The sequence below is a fragment of the Moschus berezovskii genome, chromosome 12 (assembly GCF_049115385.1).
Source record: "Moschus berezovskii isolate FMDL1 chromosome 12, NW_MosBer_1.0, whole genome shotgun sequence".
In the NCBI taxonomy this organism is placed as follows: Eukaryota; Metazoa; Chordata; class Mammalia; order Artiodactyla; family Moschidae; genus Moschus; species Moschus berezovskii.
The window spans coordinates 34070375-34092737 of record NC_142471.1 but is presented as its reverse complement, the minus strand read 5'-3'; the positions used below and the strand labels follow the sequence as shown (position 1 = coordinate 34092737).

The following is a 22363-nucleotide window of genomic DNA, read 5'->3' as shown; positions in this document are numbered from 1 at the left end:
TATAAGTTTTTATAGATTTAATAATTAATAAGAATATACATATTCTTGTTATATATTGATATTTACAGATGTAGGTATGTATTTGTCTAGAATATGTATTTATATTCTCTGTATATAAGAATTTATAATCAATATATTTTATAGGATACATTCTAAAGAATGTATAATATATATTTCACAGAATATATATATATTCTGTGAAAGTGAAAGTATTAGTTGCTCAGTCACGTCCAACCCTTTGCAATCCCATGGACTGTAGCAAGACTGCTCTGTCTGTGGGATTTCTCAGGCAAGACTACTGGAATGGGTTGCTATTCTCTTCTCCAGGGGATCATCCTGACCCAAGGATCAAACCTGGGTCAACCACAGTGTAGGCAGATTATTTACCTTCTGAGCCACCAGGTATGTGCCCCTATGTACGTTCTATAGATATGAAAATTAATATGTCAGGTTTCTGACCTCAGGATTCTTAATTGGAAGGGATGATGGATGCTTGACCATATCGGGGGCTGATAACCAGAGGGGCAAATTATACTGTGAGGGGACAGAGAGGAAGGGTCGAGTGAATGTCACTGAGAGGCATTAATTCCTATTAAGAGATCTGGAGAGGCTTCATGGTGGAGGTACCTTTAAACAGTTGAATAATGTCCTGCATTTGGAAAGAAATGTAATTAGTCCAACAGGAGCCAAACAATGGACTTGTGAGAGTATGAGGTATGTGTACAGCAAAGGGCTCAGGAAGCAGTGTGGGTGGAATGAGTGATGAGTGGAAGCTTATGGAAGGTGAAGAGGTGGTCCTGAGGCTCCTGATCTGGCATGGGACTTGACCTAGTCTTCTGACTGATTTAATGTTCTTGCCACCTTAATCAAGGCTGTGCTGAGACCATGAGCAACTCTCGGGAGTAAATCTGCAGGGCAGGAGAAGACTCTCTTTCTCCGATGGCCAGGGGTCCTGCCTACCTCATTTCATGACCTCCGGAGGCAAGTATAAACAATAAAACACACACCCTCCCCATTGCCTTGTTTATAGGCTCAGTCCCTGTATCCAACTGTCGTATTATCAAGTCCTCTAGGGTTCCTAGCCCATTCATCCCATGGCTGTGTCTGTTTCTGACTTCTGCTTTGACATTCTTCTTCTGGGTGGTACCTGCCCCTCAAAAATGTGAGGTTATTTTTTTTTCAAAACAAATAACTTTTTATTGACCTATGGTTGATTTACAATGCTATATTGTTTCAGGGTCTTCCCAGGTGGCTCAGTGGTAAAGAATCTGCCTGCCAATGCAGGAGATGCAAGAGGTGCAGGTTTGATCCCTGGGTCAGAAAGATCCCCTGGAGAAGGGAATGGCAACCCACTCCAGTATTCTTGCCTGGGAAATTCCATGGACAGAGGAGCCTGGTGGGCTGCAGTCTATGGGGTGGCAAAGAGTTGGACACGACTGAGCATGCATGGGTTAGTTTCAGGTGTTTAGCAAAGTGATTCAGTTATACAGACATACACAAGTGTATATCTATTCTTTTTCAGATTACTTTCCATTATGGTTTATTGTAAGATATTGAACATAGTTCCCTGTGCTGTACAGTAGATCATCGTTGTTTGTTTTATATGTAGTAGTATGTATATATATTAATTCCAAACTCCTAATTTATTCTTCTCTTTCCCCTTTGATAACCATAAGTTTATCATCTATGTCTGTGAGACTTTTTCTTTTTTGTACGTTCATTTGTATATATATATTTAGAATCCACATATGAGTGATATCATATTTGTCTTTCTCTGTCTGACTTCAGTTCGTATGATAATCTCTAGTTCTATTCATGTTGCTGCAGATGGAGTTATTTCATTCTTTTTTATGGCTGATTAATGTTCCGTGTTCGTTATCCATTCATCTGCCAATGGCCATTTAGATTGCTTCCGTGTCTTGGCTGTTGTGAATAGTATCGCTGTGTACATTGAAGTACATGTATCTTTTTGAGTGAGAGTTTTCATCTTTTCTGGATATACGCCCAGGAGTGGAATTGCTGGATCATATGGCAACTGTAAGTTTATTTTTTCAAGAAACCTCTATATAGTTATTTATAGTGGCTGCACTGATTTATATTTCCACCAACAGTAGTAGGAGGGTTCCCTTTTCTCTACACTCTCTCCAACATTTATTATTTTAGACTTTTTGATAATAGTCATTCTGACCAGTGTGAAGTGATACCTCATTGTGTTGGTTTTTTTAAATCATTTTTCTAATAATTAGTGATGTTGAGCATCTCTTCATGTGCCTGTCAGCCATCTGAATGTCTTCTTTGAAGAAGTGTCTATTTAGGCTTCTACTCATTTTGGGGATCGATTTGTTTGTTTTTTTGATATTGAGATGTATGAGCTATTTATATGTTTTGGTAATTAATTGATTATTTGTTGCATCATTTGCAAATACTTTCTCAAGTGATGCAACTGGCAAGGGCTTTTAATGACGTTTTTCTTGGTTCTTGGTCCTGTTTTCAGGGCTGTGACACAGGGTTACTTGCAGTCAGAGTCTTCTGTCATGTACCATAAGATACTTAATAAAGGTGGGTGATGATGACAGGTCCCTTAAAAACAGTTTGGCTGATTTATTTTTAGATGTCTTTTCAAAATTGTGAAATAAAACAAATATACAGAAAAGTGTATAAAATATGAAAGTGCAACAAAAAAGTGAATGATCATGAGAAAATCCATGTAACCAACCAGGTCAAGGAATAGAATGGTGCCGGCGTCCCCAGGAGCTTCTCCACATGCCCCTTCTCCTTACCTGGCTTCTCACCTCTGATGCATCAGTGCCGAGGAATGCTAGTAACAACTCTGTCTGTCCAGCTTCCAGTCAGAAAAGCAGCTGCAGAAGGAGAAGAAAAACAGAGCCTTGGTGTTCAGGCAACAGTCTGACCTTTCTTCAGAGCAGCCCACACAAAGGAGGTCTGGTCTCCGTGAGTTCCAGGGGCCAGACTGACAGTTGTTATGGAAACATGGGGCTCACAGGATGGTAGCTCAGGTGATGGCCACAGCACTCAGACAGGGGCTCCCATCCTGCAGGGCTTTTGTCTCATTGCAGTTTTTATGTACTTCTAACAAGAAACTTCTGAGATTTAAAAGAAGATTCCTCTCTCGTGTTACCTTCCTCCCAGCGTCCTCCTGATCCAGCCACACCTCAGTATTGTAGATGGAGCAGTAACGGAGGGAGAGAATGCCGCTTTTGGTCCAGGGGAGACTGTGGGTCCTTAGGCGAGAATGTGGCAGAAGTAAGAGTTCAGTAATCATTCATTCGCAAACTTGATGTGCAGGTTTCAGACATCTTTGCAAGCTGATTTTTCTAACAGTTGTCTTGGGCCCCTCTCTGATTAGAGTTTGTGTTTGTGGAAGGAGGCCCATCTGAACAGGCATAAGGGGAAAAGCAATCTCCATCGGAAGAGAAGGCTGAAAGGCTTTGCCCTGTCTTCTAGGAGAACGGTGTGTGTGTCTTTTGAGATTCCAGTTCTTGAATCACTCACCCCAGTAGCTCTTCAATATTTATAATGGGTGCAATGCAATTAGATTTGCAAATTTAGAAAATTGGGTGGTGGGGAGGGCTCCTGTTGGGAGGGAGGCCCCTGTGTTTGCAAGTACGTGGGTCGCATACACTTTTCTTTGGCTTCCTGTTGACTCTATTTCTGACTTCATCTTTGGGCTGGACCTGCTACTTTGTCAAGTGTGCCCTCCTGACCGAGGACTGGAGACAGGGAAAGGGTGTGGGTGCCCCGGGGGTAGCAAGCCGCCACGTCCAGACACTCGGTGTGCTCTGTCTGGGTGGAAAACCTCATCTGAAGCCAGACTGAATCACACCAGTTTCTAAGACATTCTTCAACCATGTTAGGCAAAAGAGTCCCCTGCTGACAAGCCGGGATAGAAGGAAACCTGATATAATTTTGGAAAAACCTTCTTCGAGAAAGAAGGTTCTCACAACTGCTGAGCCTCTCTCTCCCCAACGTCTGGGGTTGGAGGGGTCCCAGGCCACAGGGAGGAGATTGATGGGTCCAAGGGTGCCAAGTGGAGAGTGGAGGCTTTGCAGGGCTGGGGTGCTGGCCATTCCCAACTCACAGTAGAAGGAGAAGCAGAAGCAGTTGTCAGAACACAGTAGAAATAGAAGAACCCTCCCCTCTCCCCCAGCTGTTGAGTTATTGTTATTATTTCACATTAACAGCCAGGCCAGACTCTCTTGCATTTGGCTGCTGTTTTGGAAATCCAGATCCAGGCTAGGGTTGTGGGAACCCAGAAGCATAGAAGGCTGGAGTTTCAGAGCCCAGCCAGGCTTCCGAGGCGGGCGCAAGCTCAGAGCACAGGGAGACAGGCCTCTCTGCAGACCCCCCGCAATCTGCGCCTGGGTCCTCACACTGTTAACATCACTGGGTCCTGAGTGTATCTGTATGCCTGATTACCTGGCCATCCCTCTGCCTCTCGAGGTCTCTCTGACTCGCTGGGCCTTGGTTTCCTGAATGGGGGTCATGTTTCCCACTGGGAAAGGCTCTGGGGCAGGGGGAGTGGCCTTTATTGCAACAGCTCTTTTGACCTGAAGCCAAACCCCATCCAAGTTCAACAAACGGAAGAGGTGGAAAAATATTCAGTCGGTGAGGTCTATAGGCACGTATTGGTTAGGTCCTAAATTGTGGTGGAAATTTTCCTGGAACGGGGCAGATCCTTTTGTAAACAAGAACATTCATCTTTTTTTGACTGGCGTGCCTAGTGAGGCATGTGCCTCTCAGAAGCCCCATGACATCTATTCTTGTTTGGGATTTGGTGTTTGTATTTGAAAATGTAGCTGCTCGGAGGAACAGCTGTGGGAGCCAGCAGTCCTGTTCAAGCTTCAAGTCATGGAAACTGGCCTGGTTGGGCCAGGATGTCAGTGGTGCCCGGGGAAGGGCTTGCTTTTCCAACGCCTCTTGAGCCGTGTTTTAGTTTACTCATCCAGTGTGCATACCTGCTTATCACTTGCTGTATGCTGCACACTCTGGATATCTTAAAAAAGGGGCCTTGGCTTCAAGGATCTTTCAGGCTAATTGGGGCATTCTGACATGCATGGATGAGAAAACAGCAAAGGCTGCCAGCCAGGGCCCGTGTGGTGTTGAGAGAGAGGAGTGGATTGTGGGCACTGGGGTTAGGACATGGAGGGCTGTCTGTCATCAGGAGCTGGCATCACTGGGCTCCTGGGGCTTGATGGAGCAGAATGAAGATGGGCGGAGAGAAATGCAGAGGGCATTCCTGGGATGGGAATGGCTGTAGAGGTCACGAGGACTGAGTCCTCCCAGAGAAACCTGGTGGGGGAGCGGGCTTAGTTAGCAGTGGGAGGGCAGCCGGCAGGCCTGAGGACTGGATCTTGGGGATATGGAAAGAGCAGATTTGGCCAAGGCAGTTCCCTCCTGGAGCTTACCCTCTAGTGGAGATGGGTGGGAGCTTACCCTCTTGTGGAAACTGAAGGGGAATAAGTACCCCCAGGTATAAGGTTGGGCAGTGGTAATGGCTATGAGGAAGAGTGCTGCTAGCTAAGGGGGCGGAAGGAATCCGCTTCCCTTGGCATTCCCAGGGACTTTGCTCACCAGTCATTCACTTTTTATTCCACGTTGCTTTTGTCTGTTGACTTGGAGGGCATTGTTCAACCAACCATCAGCAATTCCTCCCACTTGCTCTCTGATGGTAATTTCTTTCCAGATGCCTTTTGAATGATGGTTTGGGGCCATAGAAACAGTGTCCCTGTTTCCAGGGAGATTGTTTAGGTCCTGTACATTTCCTGCTGTAGAAGCAGTGAGGGCTGCAGAACTCAGAGTAAGGCTAGGAACTCAGGACTCCATGGTATGGCCCTGAGCCCTGAATACTGATGCAGTCCCTTCTCTCTGCTTTCTGGACCTGCTCTAGCTGAGCTGTTAGAGCCCTGAGGGACCTCATCTCCATTCCTTGGGTCCTATCTTTCCTGGCCCCAAGGCTGACCCTGTATGGTGTGACAGACACACCCTGGGTTCCTGGTCACTATGACCTCTCTGGGCCTGAATTTCCCATCTGCAGCATGAAGACTAGGGGAGTGGTCCATAGAGTTTCCACTGGGTACTCAATAAACTTGAAAAATCATAGAGCATTTCAGAGGGTTGCCAGCTTTTTATTTTGACAAGCAAGACAGAACCTGTCAAATGCCAGCATCATTGTCATTTCATTCAAAGGGCATGTTAATACCCAACCAAGGAGTGATGACATAATGTCAAAGAAAAAGATATTTCTTCCCTGGGGAGGAGTGTTGGGTGATTTTCACTGCCACACACACACATTACACTGCGCTCCTGCTATCCGCTTCTGAACTCCACCTTAGAGCAGCACTGCTCGGTGACCCAGTGGGTGGGGACCACGGGACCGGGGCGCATGAGAGCCAGCCTTGCAGGATGCTTCGCTGTGGGGAGCCAGATCCTCCTCCTGATGCTCAGTCTGCCACAGGCTCCCTTCCTTCCTCTGCTTTTCCCCTCTTGACCCTTCCATTGTCTCTCTCTCGGCAACTCCTCTCTCAAAGTGGGGATACTCCAAACTGCCCTGGGCTGCTCTTCAGGAGCTGGGAGAGGTGGAAGAGAGGAGCAGCCCATGACCTCCCTAACCAGATGAACTGGTCCTTCAGATGTCAAAACTCCGTAACTTTGGATGGGATTCAGTTGTTTCCCAATCAAGTTCACATTCTTGTTTTTATTCCATTTGCCTATTTTCTACTCACTTGAGTCATGAGAGTTAACCGGGCTATCATATGGAGCTTTCTGCCTTCTTTTGTGAAAATGAAGGTTTTGGATTTCCTCTGGGCCTTAGTTATCCGTATCCAGTCTGTTTTGACTAGAAACAAAGCTGGCCTTTACTTTGGTGAAGAGGGCAGAGATGGGGTTTACCGTCTAGAAAAATCTGGATTCCCATCCTGATGAGCCCTCTATTAGCTGTGGAACCTTGGGCAGGTCATTGTCCAAGGTCACACAAGTGCACACTCTGGCACTTAGCCGATAAAACTGTTTACTGCACTCTCAGCACCTACTTTGCATTCATCATCACAGCTGATCCTCAGATATTCTCTGAAGAAGGTGTTTGTACGCCTGTTGTTCGGTTAGACACCGATGCTGGATAGAGTGGAGTTACTTGTACTGGGTTGTATAGCTGGTACAAGGGGAAGTCAGGAGGTGGACTGGGGACAAGGATCCCCTGTGCCTGCCCCCCTTTTTGTGCTGTGTCTTAGCCATGGGGTGTCTCAGTTCAGTTCAGTCGCTCAGTCGTGTCCGACTCTCCGCGACCCCATGAATCACAGCACGCCAGGCCTCCCTGTCCATCACCAACTCCCGGAGTACACTCAAACTCATGTCCACAGAGTCGGTGATGCCATCCAGCCATCTCATTCTCCGTCGTCCCCTTCTCCTCCCGCCCACAACCTTTCCCAGCATCAGAGTCTTTTCCAGTGAGTCAACTCGTCGCATGAGGTGGCCAAAGTATTGCAGTTTCAGCTTTAGCATCAGTCCCTCCAATGAACATCCAGGATTGATCTCCTTTAGAATGGACTGGTTGGATCTCCTTGCAGTATAAGGGACTCTCAAGAGTCTTCTCCAACACCACAGTTCAAAAGCATCGATTCTTCGGCGATCAGCCTTCTTCACAGTCCAACTCTCACATCCATACATGACCACGGGAAAAACCATTGCCTTCACTAGACGGACCTTGGTTGGCAAAGTAATGTCTCTGCTTTTTAATGTACTATCAAGGTTGGTCATAACTTTCCTTCCAAGGAGCAAGCGTCTTTTAATTTCATGGCTGCAATCAGCATCTGCAGTGATTTTGGAGCCCAAAAAAACAAAGTCTGACACTGTTTCCACTGTTTTTCCATCTATCTCCCATGAAGTGATGGGACCAGATGCCATGATCTTTGTTTTCTGAATGTTGAGCTTCAAACCAACCTTTTCACTCTCCGCTTTCACTTTCATCAAGAGGCTTTTGAGTTCCTCTTCACTTTCTGCCATAAGGGTAGTGTCATCTGCATATCTGAGGTTATTGATATTTCTCCCAGCAATCTTGATTCCAGCTTGTGCTTCTTCCAGCCCAGCGTTCCTCATGATGTACTCTGCATAGAAGTTAAATAAGCAGGGTGACAATATACAGCCTTGACGTACTCCTTTTTCTATTTGGAACCAGTCTGTTGTTCCATGTCCAGTTCTAACTGTTGCTTCCTGACCTGCATACAGGTTTCTCAAGAGGCAGATCAGGTGGTCTGGGATTCCCATCTCTTTCAGAATGTTCCACAGTTTATTGTGATCCACACAGTCAAAGGCTTTGGCATAGTCAATGAAGCAGAAATAGATGTTTTTCTTAAACTCTCTTGCTTTCTCCATGATCCAGCGGATGTTGGCAATTTGATCTCTGGTGCCTCTGCCTTTTCTAAAACCTGCTTGAACATCTGGGAGTTCACGGTTTACATATTGCTGAAGCCTGGCTTGGAGAATTTTGAGCATGACTTTGCTAGCGTGTGAGATGAGGGCAATTGTCTGGTAGTTTGAGCATTCTTTGGCATTGCCTTTCTTTGGGATTGGAATGAAGACTGACCTCTTCCAGTCCTGTGGCCACTGCTGAGTTTTCCAAATCTGCTGGCATATTGAGTGCAGCACTTTCACAGCATCATCTTTCAAGACTTGTAATAGCTCAACTGGAATTCCATCACCTCCACTAGCTTTGTTAGTAGTGATGCTTTCTAAGGCCCACTTGACTTCACATTCCAAGATGTCTGGCTCTAGGTCAGTGATCACGTTATCGTGACTATCTTGGTCGGGAAGATCTTTTTTGTACAGTTCTTCTGTGTATTCTTGCCACCTCTTCTTAATATCTTCTGCTTCTGTTAGGTCCATACCATTTCTGTCCTTTATCGAGCCCATCTTTGCATGAAATGTTCCCTTGGAATCTCTAATTTTCTTGAAGAGGTCTCTTGTTTTTCCTATTCTGTTGTTTTCCTCTATTTCTTTGCATTGATCACTGAGGAAGTCTTTCTTATCTCTTCTTGCTATTCTTTGGAACTCTGCATTCAGATGCTTATATCTTTCCTTTTCTCCTTTGCTTTTCGCTTCTCTTCTTTTCACAGCTATTTGTAAGGCCTCCTCAGACAGCCATTTCGCTCTTTTGCATTTCTTTTCCATGGGGATGGTCTTGGTCCCTGTCTCCTGTACAATGTCACGAACCTCCGTCCAGAGTTCATCAGGCACTCTGTCTATCAGATCTAGTCCCTTAAATCTATTTCTCACTTCCACTGTATAATCATAAGGGATTTGATTGAGGTCATATCTGAATGGTCTAGTGGTTTTCCCTACTTTCTTCAATTTAAGTCTGAACTTCGCAATAAGGAGTTCATGATCTGAGCCACAGTCAGCTCCTGGTCTTGTTTTTGCTAACTGTATACAGCTTCTCCATCTTTGGCTGCAAAGAATATAATCAATCTGATTTCGGTGTTGACCATCTGGTGATGTCCATGTGTAGAGTCTTCTCTTGTGTTGTTGGAAGAGGGTGTTTGCTATGACCAGTGAATTCTCTTGACAAAACTCTATTAGCCTTTGCCCTGCTTCATTCCGTGCTCCAAGGCCAAATTTGCCAGTTACTCCAGGTGTTTCTTGACTTCCTACTTTTGCATTCCAGTCCCCTATAATGAAAAGGACATCTTTTTTGGGTGTTAGTTCTAAAAGGTCTTGTAGGTCTTCATAGAACCGATTAACTTCAGCTTCTTCAGCATTACTGGTTGGGGCATAGGCCTGGATTACTGTAATATTGAATGGTTTGCCTTGGAAACGAACAGAAATCATCCTGTCATTTTTAAGATTGCATCCAAGTACTGCATTTCGGACTCTTTTGTTGACCATGATGGCTACTCCATTTCTTCTAAGGGATTCCTGCCCACAGTAGTAGATATAATGGTCATCTGAGTTAAATTCACCCATTCCAGTCCATTTTAATTCACTGATTCCTAGAATGTCTATGTTCACTCTTGCCATCTCCTGTTTGACCACTTCCAATTTGCCTTGATTCATGGACCTAACATTCCAGGTTCCTATGCAATATTGCTCTTTACAGCACCGGACCTTGCTTCTATCACCGGTCACATCCACAACTGGGTATTGGTTTTGCTTTTGCTCCATCCCTTTATTCCTTCTAGAGTTATTTCTCCACTGAGCTCCAGTAGCATACTGGGCACCTACCGACCTGGGGAATTCCTCATTCAGTATCCTATCATTTTGCCCTTTGTCACTGTTCATGGGGTTCTCAAGGCAAGTATACTGAAGTGGTTTGCCATTCCCTTCTCCAGTGGACCACATTCGGCTGTGGTCCATGTGATCAGATCGGCTAGTTTCCTGTGATTATGATTTTAGTTTGTCTGCCCTCTGGTGCCCCCTAGCAATACCTACCGTCTTATTTGGGTTTCTCTTACCTTGGTCGTGGAAAATCTCTTCACAGCCGCCCCAGCAAAGTGCAGCTGCTGTACCTTACCTTGGACGAGGGGTATCTCCTCAAGGCCGCCCCTCCTGACCTTGAACGTGGAGTAGCTCCTCTCGGCCCTCCTGCGCCCGCACAGCCACCGCCTGTTGGACGTGGGGTAGCTCCTCTCGGCCGCCGGCCCTGGCCTCAGGCGTGGGGTAGCTCCTCACTACTCAGTCTTTTAAGTGCACTGTGTTTCCTTGAAGAAGCTTCTACCCTTCTATGACCCTAGGCTTCTTTTTAAAGGGAAGGAACCAGTCTTATACATGTTCTCAGGTCCCTTATGGCTCTGACTTCTACAGATCTATGACTCTGAGAGGCATTTCATTAAAAAAAGAAACAAATCTTTTGAAGGGGTTTGAGTTCTCCATGAAACAAGAAGTCCCTCTGGATTGCCTTCCCATACAGTGCCAGACTCTTCCTCCAGGGAAAAGGGATTTGTATTGAGCATATAGGCCTAAATGGGATTTATAAGACTGTATGTTTAACCATAGACCTGCAGACAGCCTTAGTGCTTCAGTTGCTTATCTTTAAAATGGGCATAATAGTGCCTAACTTACAATCTTGTTAACAGGATTCACCAAGCGAATACAAGGCATTCAGAAAATTGTGTCTATTATCAGTCTTCCTAAATATCTGGTCCTGCCTCAGACCTGCCTTCTGTGGTTACAAGTGATTCCTCAACTGGAAAATAAGTATGATTTTTGCCTTCTGATTTGAGCCCCTGTGGTGGTTTTCTTATACCTGTGGTTCTTGAGTCGTTCTCCCAGGACAGGGCAGGCTGCCCTCAGACTGGTCGCTCAACCGCCATGTCTTTGCATGTGAGCAGGCTGTTGTGGACCCAGCCTGGCCACTCCGGCTGAGAGGTCAGAGCTGAGGTCTCTGCTAATCCAATTCCAAGTCTCTGAGGTCCAGATAGTGAACTCTGGACTGTCACTTCTCTGTTCCCATTTTGTTAAACTGATTGATTGAGAAGGAGATCGTTATTTTGCAAACATGGGTATAGACTGAGATGGATGCATCAGTCTTGAAAGTTCAGGGTTGACTTATTAATTTTAAGCAACAAGTGTGGCACATCTCACCATGGGATATAGTGTCTAATGGGTCACTCTATTCCCTAATTGGCACCCTCTCCCGTAGACCATTTTTCCAACACCCTATCCATACATGGCTGATTATAACCAGATATCTGTACTATACAGTTCTGTTATTTAGAAGCCATAGGGTATAAGACAGTTGTTTCAATGCTAGTAGTAAGCATAAGGAGATTCTATCTCTTCTTGGTACATTTTGCCTATCCTGAGGCAGCAAGGAAGAGGAAAAAAACATGGCCTTTGGTCTTAGACGATTTAAATTTCACCTCTGCCACTTAAAAGATGAGTGATCTTGAAAATTACCCGTCCTCTGTGAGCCTCATAGCATTCCTACCTTGCAGGATTGTTGTGAGGATTAAATCAGATGGTGTAAGACTGCCAAGGAGAGAACATGGCTGGTGGAGACAAGAAGAAGTCGAGGGTTTCCTAACAGCCAGTTGACCCTCTCAGTCCCTAGGCGACAGGTAAGCAGTGTTGAACGTGCGAAGAGCCAGTAAGGACCCCCAATCCTTCCCCAGCATCTCACACTGCTGGGACATGGGGAAGTGCAGGACTCACAGTCCAGAGGTCAAGCTCAGGCGGTTTCAGAGCTAGACAGAACCTTGGGGAGTGTTTCCATGGCCCCTTTGAATTGCAAGCACGGAAACCTGAGGCACAAAAATGGTAAGCGACTTGTTAAAGAGCACCCAGCCTTTTTCTGCTGCCACCCTTTCCCTTCCGTGACGACCTATGTCTTCACACACTGTGCCGGTGGGCTCCTAGGAGTGTGAATCTGGACAGGGTACATGGGAAGCCAGAGCTAAAGATGCCCGTGACGATGAGTTATCTTACAGCCAGCAGAGAGACACAGGCAATGCAATGGTTTTCTGACATCCCAGAGCAACTGGCCTTGTCCGAACTTCTTTTTAAGCTCCTGCAGCCTGTTTCTGTGGATGTGCTGCTCCTTCCCTGGACTTGTAACCTGTAGTTAACAGACGTAATAGCTGCTGGATGGGTTGAAGGTGAAAGTGTTAGTCTCTGAGTCATGTCCAACTCTCCGTGACCCCATGAACTGTAGCCAGGCTCCTCATGGGATTTCCCAGGCAAGAATACTGCAGTGGGTTGCCATTCCCTTCTCCAGGGGATCGTCCTGATCCAGGGGTCAAACCTGGGTCACTTGCATTGCAGGAAGATTCTTTACTGTCTGGCACATATGTGGTGCCCCATATACATCTGGGTCCTGGGGGCTGATGAGGCTACAAGGTGCAGGGGAGCTCCCTCCTACCAGGGGCAGGTTGGATGATTAGAACTTCCCGAGGGCAGAAACCAATCCTGCCTCGTCTCCACCCCTACCTGCCCAGTGTCAGGTGCCCACCTCCTCCCTCCTCTCTCTCTCTCTGCAAAATCCTATGAAAATCCCAGCTGGTGGTGCCCACATTATGCTTTGTTTGCTTGAGCTGCTCGAGGTAATCAGCCTAATCCCTAATGCGCAGGATTATTGGTACCTGGGAGAATCCTGGGACTGGGCCACCCTTCTAGGATGTGAAGGAGGCTGTAGGGGGCAGCAGGAGCGGGTGGGAGACAATTTCCTCTTGAGCTGTTTGGAGTAAGTGGGAGTGGCTGGAGGACAGATCCGCAGCCTTTAGGCCTGGTGAAGACCTGTGGCAGAGGGACAGGATGATAGTCTGTGAGGGTGTCCTGGAGCCCTGTGGGTTTATAGGTGTGGATGTTCAGGCATTTCTGAGTCTTGGGCCAAGCTGCAGCACAGGATGTCAGCACATTGACCATGAAACAGAGTATCTTATAAAAGCTAAAATGGGCCTATGGAGTTTTACTCAGTAGATTTCAAACTTTATTTTTCTGCGGAAAACCCCTTCGCTCAGGTGCAATCTAGCCCAGAACCTTAATAGATGAAAATGCTCAATGTCATGGTGATTTGATTTTCACGAGGCCTGGGGGCCTTGCCTCCTCTGCTGCCGCTTGCTAACCCCTAAGGCACCTGACAAAACACACAATGCTGGCCTTTAAGGGACAGAAAACTATGGATCTAACCTACTGCTCCCCATCCTTTCCCATATGGGGACTCTGTTTACTTTGCTTAGAGAGGTTGGGTGACTGATCAAGGCCACACATTCTGTGCCTGGCAAAGCCAGGGCTAGAATACAGGCTTCCTAAATCATATTCCAGAGCCCTTGGCCTTGCTGTACTGTGCTTAGTTGCTCAGTCATGTCCGATTCTTTGTGACCCTGTGGACTGTAGCCCTCCAGGCTCCTCTGTCCATGGGGATTCTCCAGGCAAGAATATTGGAGTGGGTTGCCATGCCCTCCTCCAGGGGATCTTCCCAACCCAGGTCTCCCACACTGCAGGTGGAATCTTTACTGTCTGAGCCTTGCTGCTGCTGCTGCTGCTTAGTCACTTCAGTCGTGTCCGACTCTGTGCGACCCCATAGACGGCAGCCCACCGGGCTCCCCCGTCCCTGGGATTCTCCAGGCAAGAACACTGGAGTGGGTTGCCATTTCCATCCCTCTAACAGGAGACAAGGACCTCTGGATTCCTACTTTGTGCTCAGCTGAGGGCAGCTGCCTGCCAGGCTGCTGGCTCAGTTTTTCTGGGTGAAAGAGGGCATGGAGGGGCAGAGGACTGTAGCTAGGGAAGAGTGAGGGCAGGGGTTCCAGGCAGACTGAAGCAGGATCCATCAATGCATGCCCAGGAGAAATGGCTTTCTGATGTCGACCAGGGAAATGCGAGGATGAAGTGGGGCTATGAGATATGAGGGGAGGGCAGATGGAGGTTTCTCCCTTCCCCCACAGCCTTCTGGATGTTGAGCACCCGAAAGTACTCCATAGCACCAGCCCTGGGCAGAGAGAGGTCCAGACATGGGACTCCCAGGGATGGGAAGTGCTCTGGTCCTGGACAGTGCCCTGCCCCAGTGGCTCCCCAGGACCGGCAGCGTCAGGCCAGGATGCCCTATTAGGGATGCAGACTGCACAAGAGAAGATGTATCCTCCTCTGGCAGCATCTGCGTAGAGAACCTCAGGAGGGCTCGCAGCCTGTCACTTCGGCCATGCTCATTTCCCATCTGACACTCTGCTCCGTGAAGGGTGATTTAGGGTTCCAAGCTGGTTCTTGGCCAAGAAAGGAACCGTGTTCCTCTGTCCTTGATTTAACCGCCCTCTTGAGGCACAGGAGCCTTGAAGAAGGGTCTCTGTGGTACACGCAGTACCCAGACGTGGGCCAAATCGAGTGTTCTGATGGGAACAAACCTCTCCTGGGCCCTTCGCGACAGTCCATAATCCTTCCGCGCACATTATCCCCGAGAGGAAGTCAGCTCAGGTGCTCATCTCTCTTTGGTGTCAGACAGCTGGGTTTAAATTCCGACTGTGTCTTCCTGGGCCAGCTGATTAAGCCCTCGTCTGCAAATGAGTGCGTTGAAACTGCCTCGTAGAGCCACGGTGATGATGTTCAGAAACGGTGGTATTGTTTCTGAGGATTATCATCCTTACTTATTAGTAATATTATTTGTTCTAGATATTGTGCTTGCTGATGACTGACTTCCCATCTGCTACAGTTCTCCCTCTCTCCCTCCTTTATTTCCTTCTGGCTTCCCTCCCCTCTCCCTTCACCCTTCCTTCCTACCTTTCACCAGGATGCATCAAGTGCTTGCTTACTCTGAGCTTATAATGTTTCATTGTTGAGGACACAGCCATGAACAAAAGCGACAGAAATGCTTCCCTCATGGAACTTATAACCAGTGATGATTACAGTATGCCAGCTACCAGATGGTGGAGAAAATACTCAGGGAAGCACGGAACATAGATGGGAGGGATGGAGTAGGGGACTGGTGGAGGGGTGGGGTGTCACGTTCAAGGGGGTGGCAAGAGAGTTCTCAATGACGGGTTGAGGATTTGAACGAATAATAAGGTTGAGGAAGCAGCTGTGGCTATCTGGGGTGGGCGTCGGGAGTCAGCCAGTGCCATCAGCCCCAGCTGGTAGTGGGCCTAGAACATTCTGACAGCACAAAGAGGCCAGTGAAGCTGAGCAAGCAAGGGGGGTGAGTGGGAGGCTTGTAGGATGATGGCAGAAGCAGGCCAGATCGGGTGGGTTGGACTGTGTGACGTCTCTGACTTGTCCTCTGAGTGGGATGAGAAGGACTTACATTTTGAAGCATAGCTTTTCTCCCTGACGATCACTGCTTAAACAACTTCCTAGATCCATCTGAAGTGTTAACCCAAGACAGCCTTGGAGCTTTGCAGGGGGTGGGTGGCCTCAGAGGGGATGAGCAAGGTGACTCTGGAATCTTCCTCCCTCCCTGAAGCAGTCAGCCAGCAGATACAGTGCCCAGCGTGGCCTTGGCACTTGGCACCCAGAGGTGAATGAGTCCAGCTGAGCAGGAGCAGGTGTGGCTGAGGCTCCCAGGGAGGGTGTGGCCAGCACAGCAGGCCACCTGTCAGGACCTGTCAGTGCCAACATCCTGTTTGTGCCCAGGGAGATAACCAGGCCCTGCCCGTGTTAGGCAGGTATCTGAGAGTTGAGCCTCGATGCCATCTTTTCCCGCCCTTCATAAAAAAGATGGTACTTTCCGAAAGTGCTGGACGCCGCCTGACCAGATTATATGGCAGGACACATCCGTGTTTACAGAAGGGGTTTTGAGAAATGAAATGGTTTGTCCAAGGCCATCCAGAAAAGCTGGACTTGAGGATCTTTTGACCCTCAGAGCTCTTCTTACCACACAAAAGACTCAAGGCTCCCAGTGTACTGGGTCCAATGCAGGAAGGATGAGAGAGAGAGAGACAACCTGGACCAGAGGACCAGAAGCTATGGGGTCCTGGGATTAGCACAGGCCTGCTCTCCCTTGCTGGGCCTGGGCAACTCCCACTGCTGGGGAAAGCTGAGCCCCTTGAAGATGAGAAGTGTTGCCCTGTGGGGCCCCCCATCAGACCAGGTGGAGATTTCTGCGGTCCTAGGAACACGAGGACTCCAGATTGCAGGCTGGCAGGGCAAGAATCTGCTTGGGTTCCCTGGGCTAGATGTGGCAGAATCATCCTGTTGGGAGCAACTAGAGGGAAGGGAAATAGAGCCAGCTGGGGGGTTGTGTCTTGGCTCGGTGGATACGGAGTAGGGCAGGGTGGCACTGCGCAACTGGCCTGTGGACCACCCCCACGCCCCAGGCACTCTGTGTTCTCATCCATTCCATGATGGGGTTGGCATCCAAAGGCACGGCTGAGATCCCTTCTCAGGCTTTGGTCTTTGACCTGATGGTTTGCGGGAAATGCCCGATCATCTAACAGATACGTGCTTTGGACAGTGAATATTGTGTGGGTGACTGTAGTCCAGTCAGGCTGTTGGCCACAGGGGGCATAGGAGAGGTGAGGCTGTGTGCCCAGGCCCAGGCCATGAGAGCTGAGAGCTACCTGTGTGGGTGTGTGATGGCAGGGGGCTTCCAGCTACTCTGTTCCCCAGGGTCCCTCCAGCCTCCTGTATGTGCAGCCTACCCTGCCCTCTAGTCCAGGCACTGAGGTTAGAACTGTCCTATGTTGCCCCCAGAAGCTGTGGCTTCTTTTATACAAGACTCTGGTGGGAGAAAGGGCAAAATGGAGCCCTTTCCTTGGGTGGGTGGCGAGGGGGTGTGTGGTTGTGGCCTGACCTCCGCCTTCCAAGACACCCCCAGGCACCACCTGGTCTTTTTTTTTTTTTTTGATTCTCCTTCCTCCTTGTTCCTCTCTTCCCTCCAAGGCACCCTTTCTTCATTTTAGAAAATCTCTCATGATCTTTCTGAGGCTAGGGTAGCTGGAGCCTGTAGCTTGTGGAGTTCTCTCTTTTACACACACATATACCATCCCTATCATACTCCACCCCACCTCACCATGATTTCTTGGAGGGTGAGCAGGGATCAGGGCCAGCTCACTCCTGACACCAGGGGGGAGACTGTCTGGCCCAGCTTGAGTCCTCCTGGCAGAGGGACTGGGTCCTTCTCTGCAGTGGCAGGTGGAAGGTGTGTGGATGGAAGGATTCCCACTCTGCCATTCAGAACAAAGCCCCATTCCCTGTCGTGGAGCACAGGAGAGAGAGCAGTGTCCTGGGACCCAGAGGCCCGTCCCTCCCTGGTCCTCAGTTTCCTCATCCCAAGGGAGGTTGATCTAATGGAGTGTAGAGGGATCTGAGAGGTCACTGGGTCCAGGGCTACCTGTGTAGGAATCCGTGCCCCAGCTGTCCTGGGGGAGTGTCACACAGCTCCTGCTGGAACCTCCACAAGTTGGGTGCCTTATCTCCTGGGGGCTCATTTCCTAGTTAAAGCCTCATAGCTGGTAGAACCTATATCGTTTATCTTCTGTAATTATTAAGTTTTCACTATGGTCTGATGTCCCTCCCAGGGCCTCCAATTGATGGCTTAGTTTTAAGTGCACTGAATACTGTTGGAGCCAGCCTGTCCCGTCAGTGGGTGCTCAGTCACGCCAGCTGTAGCTACCACACCCCTGCTGCTGCTGCTGCTAAGTCGCTTGAGTCGTGTCCGACTCTGTGCGACCCCGTAGATGGCAGCCCACCAGGCTCCACCGTCCCTGGGATTCTCCAGGCAAGAATACTGGAGTGGGTTGCCATTTCCTTCTCCAATGCATGAAAGTGAAAAGTGAAAGTGAAGTCACTCAGTCGTGTCCGACTCTTCGCGACCCCATGGACTGCAGTCTACCAGGCTCCCCCGTCAATGGGATTTTCCAGGAAAGAGTACTGGAGTGGGGTGCCATCGCCTTCTCCGACCACACCCCTAGCCCTGTGCTAAGCGCTGTGCACTGCTTATCTCACATAAGCTTTGCCACCGCCTTCCTGGGGTCTGCCTGCCAGTCCCCATTTTACATGGAGGAAGGCTGAGGCTTATGGGCTAACATGCCCGAGGAGCCAGCTTGGCAGAGCAGACCTAAATCCAGAGTGGTTTGCTGAAGTTCTCAGGCTCTGTGAGCCTTCCCCTGATGAATACCTGCTCTCAGTTGGCCTGTCTGTAAAAGGGGGATAATTTCACCTGCCAGGTCTAAGGAAGATAATGCAGAGAAGACACTTAATTTTTAGTTTCTGGCACCCAGTTCTGGCTTGATGAATGATGGTTGATCACTATTGTATTGGACTCTGCTCCTTACCATTCCTCTCCCGCTGACTCCCACCCCTCTACGAACCCAGCAAGGCCACTTAACTTCTCTGGGCCTCTGCCCCTATTCTCTGGATCAGGGATTATACCTGCTTTTGATGCTTTGGCCTGAGTGAGGTCAGAGGTGCAGAAGGACTTTCCCTTCAGGCCCAGGACACTAACCTGGCGGCCTAGCATCAGGCTTTGTGGTGTTCCCGTCTCCCTGCCCCCCCCAGCCATCGCCCCCCCAAGTCCTGTCTCCCGCACATAATTATGCTCACAACATGTAGTGTAAGCAAATAATAATGAGACTGTTATCTCCCTTTAGTCTGTGTTTTTCCTTTCCTATCATAAAGTAATTAAAATAATGAATGCCTTGTAAAACAATAGGTAAGCGGGCTGGCACAAGAGCGTTATCTGCCATATACCTCTTGTGCTCTGAATTATTGATGCAGTGAAACCACTGTGTCTGGGGAGGACTTCCTGCCTCCCAGCCTCTTGCATGCCGATTGCCTCCTCCAGAGTCAACCAGTGGCTGGGGAGTCTGCACCCCAGGATCAAGGAGCAGAGAGCTAGCTAGTCCTCCAGGTCGTGGCCCTGGACTAGTTCAGAAATGTCTCTAGGAGGCACTGCTCAAAAGGAGACACAAGCCTCTGATCTGAGGGCCTTGCCCTGATCTCTTCCCTGTGTGGGCAGAGGGAGAAGCTGGGATCAAGCTGGGGGTTAAGATGCACATCTCAGTTCATATCAGGGCAGGGATGATCGAGTTAGGCCAGAGTGATTAGAAGCAGTGGTTCTCACCCTGGGGTTCCCAGACCAGCTGCATCAGCATTTTCTGGGAACTTGTTAGAAATGGGGGTTTGGGAGGGAGGCCCAGCACTGTAGCTGCACTGGGTCTGAGTTGTGGCGCAGGGGTCTCCCATCTTCACTGTGGCATAAGGGATCTTTAGTTGGAGCATGTGGGGTCTAGTTCCCTGGCCAGGGATTGAACCCAGGCCCTCTGTGTTGGGAGTGTGGACTCTTAGCCACTGGACCACCAGGCCAGTCCCTCAGCACTATTTCTCCACAAGCTCTCCAGGTGATGCTCTTGAAGTTTAAGGACCACTGCTAGAATGTCTATGGTTCCAGGAGGCACAGGAAGTCGTGAGACTAGTTAGTAAAACATGTACTATCATGTGCCATTGGGCACTGTTTAATCCCAGAAACACCTATAGGGCAGGCAGTCTTCCAAAGAAAGTCCCGTGAGGCAGAATGGCTGAATCTACACCTTCAGTTACTAAAGGTTGCCCCTGGATCAGGGTCTCTGTCTCTTCCTGGGCACCCACCTGTGCAGCCCCCGTATGGCCAAGACTCAGGGTCCTAACAGATCATTGGGATTGGCCTCAGGTGGCTTGGGTATCTGGCTCCAAAGACGTCATCAAGCAGCCCCCAAATATACCCACCCTGTGCCCCCCACCCCAGGGCTCCTGTTGGATTGTTCCAGTGCTGGGGAGCCCAGTACCCTTGGGAATTAAGCATGGTGTAACTGATGCTCAGTCTGTCTTCCCAAGGCCCTGAGTCAGGGGTGGCTGGCGGGGGAGAACCAGGCGTCAGGAGCAGCTTCCTGCCTGCCTGCAAGTCCCCAGGAGGATGACTCATTCAGTGCCTCCCAGCTCTCCTTTCCTCCCTCTGCTCCACCCCCTCACCACAGACAAAGATTTCTACCTCTGTCTTCGGGTTTTCCTCCTCACTCCAATTTACAGTGATTCCCCAGGGTCAGTTTGTTTTATTAATGGATTCTAGCATTTTAAATGATGAACATACTTTTGCTGACATCTTTTTGAAACAACTATGTCTGCAAGAATAATCTCAGTGGTTAGTTGAGTAGGGGGCCCAGTTAAATTTGAATTTAAATTTAATTTTAAGTGAATATGTTTTAAGTATAAGTATGGAGGGATTGGGGGTGGTAGGAGATGGGGATGACAGAGAATGAGATGGCTGGATGGCATCACCGACTCGATGGACATGAGTTTGAGTGAACTCCGGGAGTTGGTGATGGACAGGGAGGCCTGGCGTGCTGTGATTCATGGGGTCGCGGAGAGTCGGACACGACTGAGTGACTGAACTGAACTGAACTGATGTCCCATGCAATATTTCGTTGTTGTTCCGTCTCTAAGCCATGTCTTGACTCTTTGCGACCCCATGAACTGCAGAACGCCAGGCTTTCCTGTCCTTTATTATCTCCCTGAGTTTGCTCAAACTCATGTCTGTTGAGTCAGTGTTGCCATCCAACTATCTCATCCTCTGCTGCCCCCTTCTCCTCTTGCCCTCAATCTTTCCCAGCATCGGGGTCTTTTCCAGTGAGTCAGCTCTTTGCATCAGGTGGACAAACTATTGGAGCTCTAGCATCAGTCCTTCCAGTGAATATTCAGGGTTAAAATCTTTACATACTCATACTGAAAAATTATTTGTTGTTTATTTGAAATTCAAATTTTGCTGGGTTTCCTGTATTTTATTTGGCAGCCCTTAAGCCCAGGCTCTGTAGTCAGTGAGGGGCTGACATTCATAACCCTTTTTACTCTTTCACTCATGTTTATTAAGCCAGCTTTATACCAGGCTCTCTGTTGGGCACTCAGGATTCAGCAGTTGGAGGATGCAGACTATAAAAGAAATAAGTAAGAGATCTACGGAGTGTGTTACAAGTTTTAGGTGCATTGTAGAAAAATAAAGCAGAAAGGCAGCATCATTAGAAGATAGTTGGAATTTTGAAAGAGTAGCCAGAGAAGAATAATTGAAAAGGTAATATATGAAGCAAAGGCTTGAGGGAGGTGAGGGGGTAAGCCATGATCCTTGGTGGGAGAAGAGCATTCTAGGCAGAGGACACAGCACATACAAAAGAATACAGTTTAGGGGCTCATGTGAGTCTCAGTTATCTGATGAAGTCAGCCTTGTTTCATCAAGCACATTTTTAGCCACGAAGGGGAATTTATTGTCTCCTGTCTAAAAAGGTCTGTGGTGGATTTCAGGTACCACTGGATCTAGGTGTTCCAACGATGACATTAGTATTCTACCACTTCTCCTAGTTTCCTCTGTGTTAGCTTCATTCTCAGAGAAGGGTAACCTTTCTTACTCTTTTCAGCAAAATTGCAGGCTTGAGTTGTATTGAGTTGGCATAGTTCACATAACCATCCTTGGCCCAACTGCTATTGCCAAAGGGATAGACTGGTCGGATTGACCAGTCTCCATTCCTGGAGACAGTGTGTACCTTCAGTCCCTTTTGAACCATGCAGACTGAATGAGAAGGTGGAGATTTCCTTTGGAAAACAGGGTGTAGTTGTTAGGAAGGGTATGAAGGCTGGGCAGGTGGAGATTACAGAATGCCGACTTCACTTTGTTCCTAGCCACTCTCATCCTAGACAGGATGGTTTCTCTCCTGAGCTTTTTGATTTTTTTTTTTCTTTAAAATGAGAAGAGAATAATTTCATTCTTCTTTCTTTCACAAAAATAGTTTAAGAGGAAACAAAGGAAAGATTCTTTTTAAAAAAGATTTAAAAAAAACAATCAAAGCCATAATCCATCCCTTCTTCCTGACCTCCGTACCTTCAAACCAGTTCCACCTCAGCAGGGGTCCGTCTGGCTTTAATTCTTTTGTGTAGAATATGTTTTTTTTTTAAATCCTCTTGGTGC

The 22363-nt window shown here is 48.2% G+C and overlaps 1 protein-coding gene across 14 annotated transcripts in view; it reads left to right on the top strand.

The window, feature by feature from the left end:
* KCNMA1 (potassium calcium-activated channel subfamily M alpha 1) overlaps positions 1 to 22363 on the top strand; it is a 775740-nt gene that overhangs the window by 206483 nt on the left and 546894 nt on the right. The gene's annotated exons all lie outside the window — the stretch shown is intronic.